The sequence below is a fragment of the Cygnus olor genome, chromosome 1, assembly GCF_009769625.2.
Source record: "Cygnus olor isolate bCygOlo1 chromosome 1, bCygOlo1.pri.v2, whole genome shotgun sequence".
NCBI classification, from domain to species: Eukaryota; Metazoa; Chordata; class Aves; order Anseriformes; family Anatidae; genus Cygnus; species Cygnus olor.
In genome coordinates, this window is record NC_049169.1 from 174777893 (window position 1) to 174788518 (window position 10626).

The following is a 10626-nucleotide window of genomic DNA, read 5'->3' on the forward strand; positions in this document are numbered from 1 at the left end:
TGATGAGTCCCTCAGGAGTCCATCTTGGGACTGGTGCTGTTTAATATCTTTATCAATGACTTAAATAATGCTCCCTCATAAAGTTTGGAGACAGTGCTAAGCTGAGTGGTACAGTCAACATAAGAGAAGGAAGCAGTGCCATCCAAAGGGACCTGGACAAACTAGAAAAGTGGGCCCATGCAGACCTAATAAATTTCAGCAAGTGCAAGGTACTGTACCTGGGTTGGGGCAATCCCAGACATGAGTAGCATCCCTGTCCATGGAGTTGGATCTAGATGATCTTTTAGGTTCCTTCCAATACAATCCTTTTTACAATTCTATAATATATATATATATGTACAGATAACACATTTGTGGGTATTCGTGTTCTTAAAAGATGAATAGAACCAGGATTTCATTCAAATAGCTTCCCATAAATATTACAAATGATAAATCATATGTTGCAATACATTTTTATTATACTTCACCTGTATGATTATCTAACAACACTGTTTTTTATATATAGGTTCAATTAGCTCAGGATTTTAAGTATATTGAAAAGTCATGAGATTTTTTTAAGAGAAAAAAAAATCCCCGCCCCCCCCTTTTTTTTTTTTTTTTTTTGATTTGAACCTGTTTTGGTGCTTTACCTCCTTTTCTTTTTGAACAGTTTGTGGTTTGTGTCTATCTACATTTTTCTTGCTTATTTTCCATATCAGTGCTCTCTAGACTTTGTAAGGATACAAGATTAAATGAAAGCATAATAATGAGAAAAGAAAAAAAAAAAGACAGGAACATTTTATATGGAATTTAGAAGAGGAAACCTTATACTTTTTATTAATAAAGTGAATGTCTTTAGAAGGAAAATACAGCAGATCTCATACAACTCTGTCTATGAAATATTTGTTATGGTTTATTCTGAGAAATTGTCAATTAAATATGTGAAACTAGCATAAGCATAAGCTTTGCAAGTTAGGTAACCTGCTAGCTTAAAGTGAAGACACAACTAAATTATGTTGTACAGATATAACGTGCAGAAGAATGTTACTAATGTGGAATTGGTCTCAATCTTATTATTAACACTGGAAAACAATTGTAACACTGTTCTACAGAAATGAGGTTACTAGGACAAAGTGAGAATAGCTTGCTGAAAAGAAAGGTGTCAATACATTTTACAGGAATTTCTATATGGTTTTGAAGATGGACTAACAGAACCAGTATTCTATTAAGCATACAAAAGTTTAAGACATGGTCTGAAAAATTCTATTGTGCACTGAGAACTCATCACTTTGGTAGACAGATGCAGGAATAGACGTATAGATTTACTGGAACAAATACAATATAAAGTTGTGTAAGGTGTTATGCTTACCATAAAAGAAGGTGAACATGAATAATGTTAAATTAAATATGAATAAGACATCATTAAAGGGTTATGGTAAATGGGGCTGCATCAGGCTGGCGGCCAGTCACCAGTGGGGTCCCCCAAGGCTCCATTTTAGGTCCAGTGTTTTTATAGGTTTTATAGGTTTCAGCGTTTTTGTAAACGATTTGGATGTAGGACTAGAAGGTGTTTTGAGCAAATTTGATGATGATACTAACTGGAAGTTGTGGACTCTGTTGAGGGTGGAAAGGCCTCGCAGAGAGATCTGGACAGATTGTAGAACTGGGCAATCACCAACTGCATGAAGTTTTACAAGAGCATGTGCCAGGTCCTGCACCTGGGACAGGGCAACCCTGGCTATACATACAGACTGGGCGATGAGACGCTGGACAGCAACCCCGCAGAGAGGGTTCTGGGGGTTTTGGTTGATAGCAAGCTGAATATGAGCCAGCAGTGTGCCCTGGCAGCCAGGAGGGCCAACTGTATCCTGGGGTGCATCAAGCACGGCATTGCTAGTCGGTCGAGGGAAGTGATTGTCCCGCTCTACTCTGCGCTGGTGCAGCCTCACCTCGAATACTGTGTGCAGTTCTGGGCACCACAGTACAAAAAGGACATGAAACTAGTGGAGAGTGTCCAGAGGAGGGCGACGAAGATGGTGAAGGGCCTAGAGGGGAAGACATACAAGGAGCATCTGAGGTCACTGGGCCTGTTCAGCTTGGAAAAGAGGATGCTGAGGGGAGACTCATCGCAGTCTACAGCTTTCTCATGAGGGGGAGTGGAGGGGCAGGCGCCAATCTATTCTCTTTAATGACCAGCTATAGGGAATGACCACCAAGGGAATGGTGTCAAGCTGCAACAGTGGAGGTTCAGGCTGAATATCAGGAAAAGGTTCTTCACTGAGAGGGTTGTCGCGCACTGGAACAGGTTCTCCAGGGACATAGTCACAGCATCAAGTCTGTCAGAGTTTAGGAAGCATTTGGACTGTGCACTTAGTCATATGGTCTGAATTTTTGGGTAGACCTGTGTGGTGCCAGGAGTTGGGCTCAATGATCCTTATGGGTCCCTTCCAACTTGGGATATTCTATGATTCTATTCTATGATTCTGTGATCTATATTACTGAGTGGGGTACTACAGCTCCAGAACTTCTTTCCAATTTGCCAAAGCTGCATAGAAAGTGGAAAGGAAGAGTCTTTCTGCTACTCCCCAAATCACTGAAAATCTGCTTCTGTGTTGGATTTTACTATATCTCTTCTCTCTTCTAAGATCGGTGCTAGGATACCTAGAAGGCATGTCAGGGAGATGAGATGGTTTGGGGGCATGTAACTGAAATTTCCATCATCTGTTCTTCTGCAGGACAGAGGCAAACGAGTCTCTTACTGTCCACTGGAGTTTTTCCCAAGCAGAGCTGAAATTCAGCAGTATTCTGTCACTCCTTTTATCAGCAGTCAGCAGGAATTAATGTTTATGTTGACATTTGATAACATATTGCAGAGAAAAATCAAATTACCTATATTTCACAGTAAATGAAGTTGTTTGTTTGCAATATAGTCATATTTATTTCTTTCAAATGATTTTAAAGGGTTAAAAAAAAAAAAAAAAAGGAGGTTAAAAAAGGCTAAAATATATAAGCTTTATCTAAAAGCTGTGGCCAAGAGAAATATTCACAGATATACAGAGCTTTCTCATCTGTGCCAGTGTAAATGTGTAAATCAGCAAGAAAAGTTCAGTAGCCAAAGGAGTTATACTGATGCTTGGCTAAATCCAAAGAACTTCACATGTCACTAACTCCTACATCAATTCTACATATCAGCTGACAACAGGCAGCAGGCTCAGTATACATTTAATAAATACATGTTATAGTATTGTTGTGGTTTAGCCCGGCTGGCAGTCAAACACCACACAGCCGTTCGCTCACCCTTCCCCCTCCCTCTCCGGGATGGGGGAGAGAAACGGGAAAGTGAAGCCTGTGAGTTGAGATAAAGACAGTTTATTAAGACAGGGAAAAGAATAACAACAATAATAATAATAATAATAATAGTATTAATAATAATAATGTGTACGAAATAAGTGATGCACAATGCAATTGCTCACCACCCGTTGACCGATGCCCAGCCTATCCCCGAGCAGCCGGCCCCCCCCTGCACCCCGGCTAGCCACCCCTATATATTGTTCAGCATGACGTCAGATGGTATGGAATACTCCTTTGGCCACTTTGGGTCAGGTGTCCTGGGTCTGTCCCCTCCCAGCTCCTGCTGCATCCCTAGCCTGCTCGCTAGCAGGACAGAGAGAGGCTGAAAAGTCCTTGGCTTGGTGTAAGCACTGCTCTACAACAATTAAAACATCAGCATGTTATCAGCGCTCTTCTCATTCTAATCCAAAACATAGCACCCTGCCAGCTACTAGGAGGAAAATTAACTCTGTCCTAACTGAAACCAGGACAAGTATTCATTGTGTATTACATTTTCTCTGCAGAAAAGATAAGCCAGAAGCATGAAACAATTTAATGCAAATGTGTGGCCAGTCAGGTTTGCAATAAAGTAAAGAAGGACTAGAACAAATGGTGCTTCATTGTACTTTTCAGAGTAACTTTAATGAAGGAAATCTATAAATAATACAAGAACTAAATGACACATACTGTATTTGATCTTAAAATTAAGAGATGTAGAGCATTGTCAAATGAAAATGGTCTCCTGCTACCAAAGACTGTAAACACTGAGGTGAAGCCAAGATATTTATTTTCGAAGTTATTGATCTTATGACAAAATTATATTACAATGACTTTATTTCTAATAGACAAAATGACAGATGTAAATTTAATAATTTTACGTGATGGATGTCGATGTAGTAAATTGATAGAAGCTTACACTGTTACTATTACCCTACTGTGTATATATTGGCTAAAACGCAAATAACAGGTACATCTGGCCTTTCAGACATTCAAAGACTGATTTATGAACAGAAGCAGAGTTTTATCCCTATTATTATCACTTATGTTGACAATTAATAGATTTTTTCCATTAGTTGAAATCATTTTTGTTAATTAATAGTTCTGCTGCAAGATTGTACGGCATAGATTAATTAGCTACCTGATTTAAGATACCTTAAATCTTTATAGGCTGTTCAAATAACTGAACGTAGTGTAGGAGGGTGGGGAAAGCACAAAGCGCAATGTACTTTTCCTAGAACAAATAAGCAGACAATGAGAAGTAGGAAAATATAATTCTAGTAGACCCCAACTCATCTCACTGCATGTGACCTTATATACCAGCCAACAAGGTAACAGTCAGGGAAGAAATTTATTTCCTCGCATTACCAGAATACAGGAATACCAAAGAATGAACTGTGATTTTGAGAATGACAATATTTTTTCATTGTCTGGATGTTCTGAGGCTAGTATTTAGTTAAACAGTAGAACAAAATGTGCTTTCTGTTATCAGTATAATCATGATGGAATTCTCAATGATTTCAATTAGATTTTGCATTTGGGGGGGGGGGGGGGGGGGGACACAAAGCAGAATTAGGCATTTTCTGCTGTTTTGCATGGATTACACCTTTTTTAATTCTGCAGACTACCATGAGATGGCATAGAATGTAGAATGTACTGATGGCAGAATGTTTAGTAACAATATGATTTGTAATATAACATTTTCAAGGAGAATATTGAGTTGTTTGTAAAGAACACATTTCAACTTAAGCAGGACAGATTCAGGATAGACAATACTGGAACAATATGATAAACTTCAGAATAATGAGAATGCTATTAAACAGTTTGTTTGTTTGTTTTTAAATTAATGGTACATAAAACATTATCCAGTCTTCTCACAGTGACTAATCAAGTTATGCTCATGATATTCTGTAGAGATAAACTTTTACACACATTTAATAAAGTGAAATGAAGCACAAAAGGTAGGAATAATATCATTCAGCTTTACTCATCTTGTGGTAAATTTATGAATATGATAAAGTTGTCAATTCAGAGGTAGGTGCTAGCAATGGCATGATTATTACAGTTACTATTAGGTAACCTAAACCTCTAGCATCCTTTTAGTGAATATTTCAGATGTGACACCATCTTGTGTATACTGAGTATCTTGGCATGAGTTTTTTGCCAAATCTTGTCATGGCAATTCCTTCCATAATTTCCACAGGATGCCCACAAGAGCACTGACTTCAACACAAAGCACACCATGCACTTCCACTTCCTCTCCAAAGAGAAGGAAGAGCTTCTTGTCTTACATGTAACAACTTAGAAGTTAGAGAACTTACCCAGGCAATGAGAAGGTGCTGTTCTTTGAGTTGGTTCACATGCACAGCTACAACCTTCTAGAAGATTCTTCATAGAATCACAGAATCCAAAGAATGGCTGGGCTATAGTCTAGGGACACCTAGAGCCATTTGCCAGGGACTATGTCCAGATGGCTTCTGAGTATCTCCAAGGAGTGAGACTTAACAACCTCTTTGGGTAACCAGAGCTTAGCTCTGTCTTTGTTCTTCCCATCAGGTATTGATATACATTGATGAGATTTCCCATGAGCCATTTCTTCTGCAGGTTGAACTGTCCCAGCTTTCTCAGACTCTCCTCATAGGAGAGGTAATCCAGTCCCTTAATCATCTTCATGGCTTTTATCTGGACTCTCTCCAATATGTCTATGTCTTTCTTGTATTGGGAAGACCACTTCTGGATACAGCACTCTGCCTGTGGCCACAGCACTGAACAGAGAGGGAGGATAACATCCCTTGGCCTGCTGGAAATGCTTTGACTAATGCAGCCTAGAATACCATTACCCTTCTTTGAAGCAGGGGAAAACTGCTGGTTTATGTTCAACTCAGTGTCCACCAGTAAGCACATCCAGGTCCTTTTTGGCAAAGTTGCTTCCTAGCTGGGTACATTGGTGCCGGGGGTTGTTCCTCCACAGGTGCAAGACTTTGCACTTCTCTTCGTGGAAGTCCATAAGGTTCATGTCAGTCCTTACGTCCAGACTGTCCAATTCCCCCCGGTACAGTTTAATATCTTTATCAGTGACATAGTGGGATCGAGTGCACCCTCAGCAAGTTTGCACATGACACCAAGATGAGTGGTGCAGTTAAAACAATAGAAGAAAGGGATGCCATCCAAAGGGACACGGACAACCTTGAGAAATGGGCCTGTGTGAACCTAATGAGGTTCAACAAGTCTAAGTGCAAGGTGCTGCACCTGGGTCGGGGCAATCAAAGACACAAGAATAGACTGGGAGAAGAACTCATTGACAGCAGCCCTACAGAGAAGGACTTGGGAGTTCTGGTGGACAAAAAGCTTGACATGAGCCAGCAGTGTGTGCTTGCAACCCAGAAGACCAACTGCATCCTGGGCTGCATCAACAGTGGAGTGGCCAGCAGGTCGAGAGGGGTGATTGTCCCCCTCTACTCTGCCCTTGTGAGACCCAACTTTGGAGTACTGAGTCCAGGTCTGGGGCCCCCAGCACAGGAAGGTTGTTGATCTGTTAGAACGGGTCCAGAGGAGGCCCATGAAGTTAATCAAGGGGCTGGAGCACCTCTCCTGTGAAGAAAGGCTGAGAGAGCTGGGGCTGTTCAGCTTAAAGAAGAGCAGACTCCAGGGTGACCTCATTGCAGCCTTTCGATACTTAAAGGGGACTTATAAAAGAGCTGAATAGCAACTCTTTGCTTGATCAGATAATGACAGGACAAAGGGGAATGGTTTAAATCCAAAAGAGGGGAGATTTAGATTAGAGGTTAGGAGGAAGTTCTTTACTCAGGGGGTGGTGAGGCACTGGGACAGGCTGCCTAGAGAGGGTGTGGATGCCTGGAGGTGTTCAAGACCAGGCTACATGAGGCCCTAAGCTACCTGATCTAGTGGGTGTTGCCCCTGCTCATGGCAGGGGGGTTGGAACTAGATGATTTTTAATGTCCCTTCCCACCTGAGCCATTCTATTCTATGATTCTCTGATGCCAGCACAGCCCTCCGGCATATCCACCACTCCTACCGGTTTTGTGACGTCTTGTCCTTCACATGCCTGGAGATTATTTACAGAATTAGCTGTTCCATCCCCTTCCCAGATATATCAAATTTTGGCTTGTAGTTCCCTGGGGTTTCTTTCTTTCCCTTCTTGAAGACAGGAATAGCATTTTCTTTCCTCCAGGAAACGTGAAGCAATTACATTAGATTTTGGCTGACGTACATAACGTATGGTGTGAGTGCTTGGTGGACGTTGGAAATTTCTGTATGGGGTATCTGAGTTTTTATTTGCTGTGTCTTACTGCTTGCAATGTGAGTATGTTAAACTTTATAAATGCACTTAGGTAGGGTCAGTGAGATAACCCCACTGAAAGAAATACAAAGAAAAAAAAAGACAAATTCAAAGGTACCATTCCTGCAGTCTTTCAGAATTCATAGCTCCCACTGTGACTTCAGCAGGAGTTGTCTACATTGAATAGCTCAATGATCAGATGAAAATATTTTGTTTTGACCTGTAATCAGTTTTTCTGCAGTTATAATAGTAGACATTAAAATCTCAGTGTTTCCTACTTTGTGTTATTTCCTGTACATTTCATTCGCAGTATATCCTATATTTATAGTCAGAACTCCCACAATAAATGTGACTATTATGAGTGGTGAGTAGTTCTCACTTCTTCAAATAATACACATAAATATATTATTAGGTCTATAACCAGGAGAAATGTTTTTAATAGGTTACTTTTAATTGAGTCTAGAATATTTGTTACCATAATCATCTGTGAACATTTGCAGATGCAGACCAGAAGATTGCATGACAGAAAAATTCAATTGCCTCTTTAGTACCCTAATTTTCATAAACACATAAGCTTTCTTAAATACAGAGAACATAAGTTTGGTTTATATGTAGACAGCAGAGAAAAGACCAAGTAAACTTTTATGCAGTGGGTTACACAGAAATGCACTGGAGGGACATTACTGGGAGTGATAACTCACAATTAACTAAAAACAGTAAATTTGGGTTTCACAGGGGAAATGGAATTGGGGATTAGAAGTTGAATGAGGTTGTGCAAATTGGTATGACTGCGAACACTGTTAGCTTTCTGTGAATCTGAAGAGCTGGATCCCAATGCTAACAAAGTGAATGAAAAGACCCCCACTGAATTCAGAGGATCCAGGGATAGCTTCATGAAAAGGAGCAAAGTCTGTTTCATTCACTTCAGCTGTAATTGGTCCAGAGAGAACAGGTACCTTTGCACAAGGAGATCTGTTTTATCTTTAAAATTCAAGAATTTATAGAGAAAAAGTTCACAATCATCTCAATAGTTTTAACTGTTGCAGCCATTCCTAGATCCATCCTGGAAGAGACACAAAAAATGACAAGGATACTAAGATTTTAGAGGGAATGTTACATTTTCATGAACGTGCATCCAAATACAGTTTTCTGTATTCTGTCCTTCTCAGCCTATATGTCATTGCCTTTTGCTATTGCCACTGTTCAGTAAGAGTAACAGAAGTTGCAGAATTTGTTATGAAAAGCCTATATCAGGACAACCCCCCACACCCCCCCCCCAAAAAAAAAAAAAAGAGCCTATAATCTAGTTTTGCACAACAGAGTTGTATTTCAAACTCCAAATGCAACTGAGAAATCTATTTAACTAACCATATACTGACTGTTTGGATTTTTGGCCCAAAAAATTCACTGGGAACATGTGAGACTTTAAAACAAAGTCTCCTAAATCACACACTTCCATTACAAATTATATATAATAATATAAATATAATAATTAATATATATAATTTATATATATATATATAATAATTAACGTACAAGATATATATATTACATATAATAATTAACTTACAATAATTAACTTACAAGAATTGGAAAAAGAAAGTAGTAACACAGGGATAAGAGTAATTCATGTTTTTTGTTTGTTTAATTACTATTTCTGAGGATTTGTTTTATTTTATATATACTCCATACCTAAGAACAGAAATTTGCAAATGCACATGTACACTAGGACCATCATAATCATTGTTTTCCATTTAGAAAAACTGTCCTACTGTTGTGAGTTATTCAGAGGATTTTATATATTTAAAGCAGATGTACTGGAGATATACATCAACCATAGCTGTATCTGGGTGTGCTCATTCTTTGAGCTAGATTGGAAATGTAAGACACCATATAGAAGGACATAGATATATCATAAATGTGATAGCAAGCACAATAAAAAGGCAAACATCTGCATTAAAGGAGTAGAATGAGTTCTGAATACTAATTCTGCTCAGGGAAGCTGTGAATGCCCCATCCCTGGAAGTGTTTAATGCCCGGTTGGACGGGTCTTTGAACAACCTGGTCTAGTGGAAGCTTGACCCACTAGACCCACAAGGTCCCATGGTGGGGAGGGGGGAGGAACTATCTGATCTTTAAGGTACCTTCCAATCCAAACTATTCTGTAATTTTATTTTTATTTTTTTGTTTTTTAATCCAACATTACACCATTTTTAAAGTTACCTATTCTCATTGGATAAACTTGCTCTAATTGAAGGACTACGTGTGATGAACTAGTCCAAGCAATAAAATACCATCTCAGTATTATGCATATAAAAAATAATACTACTAAATATGATATATAAATACACACAGTACAGACAATATATATAAATACTCAGTAAAGGTGAGGACTATTGTTTATAAACTAGCTTCTCCTAATGGTGGGTAAGGCTGAAAGAGTAACATATCTTTCAATTAAATAACTGAAGAAAGTTAGAAAAAAATATCTGGATCCCAAATAAACTTAACATTTTCATTATTTTCTTGACAAGTGAAAAATAGATAAACCTCAGCATTGAATTTTGCATACTATCCACACTGTATATTTATGGTTAATTATAGGGAAAAAGGAAAAGAAATAACATACTATTTTCTCAAAAATAAAAACAAAAAACCAAAACGTTATTGTTACTTATTTGGAATACTGACTTACATGCAGACAACTTTGGATCAAGTCATCCTCCTATTTTAAGATTAAGATTACATTTGTCGTTAAAAAAACAACCAGACAACAACAACAAAAAAACACATACATTGGTTTTGAGCATAAATGCTTGGGGGGGGAGTGATTACAAGAATATCAAGACACTTCAATCATTTCTGTTGTTAGTCTTTCACATTTATTTTTTTTTATGAATAGGCAAAAAAAAAAAAAAAAAGTAGAGAGCATTTTTTTCCGTTTTTTGGTGAGGGTGTGGTGGTTTTCACCCATCTGTGCAGCTGAACTCTACCACAACCACTCTCTCACTCCCCATCCT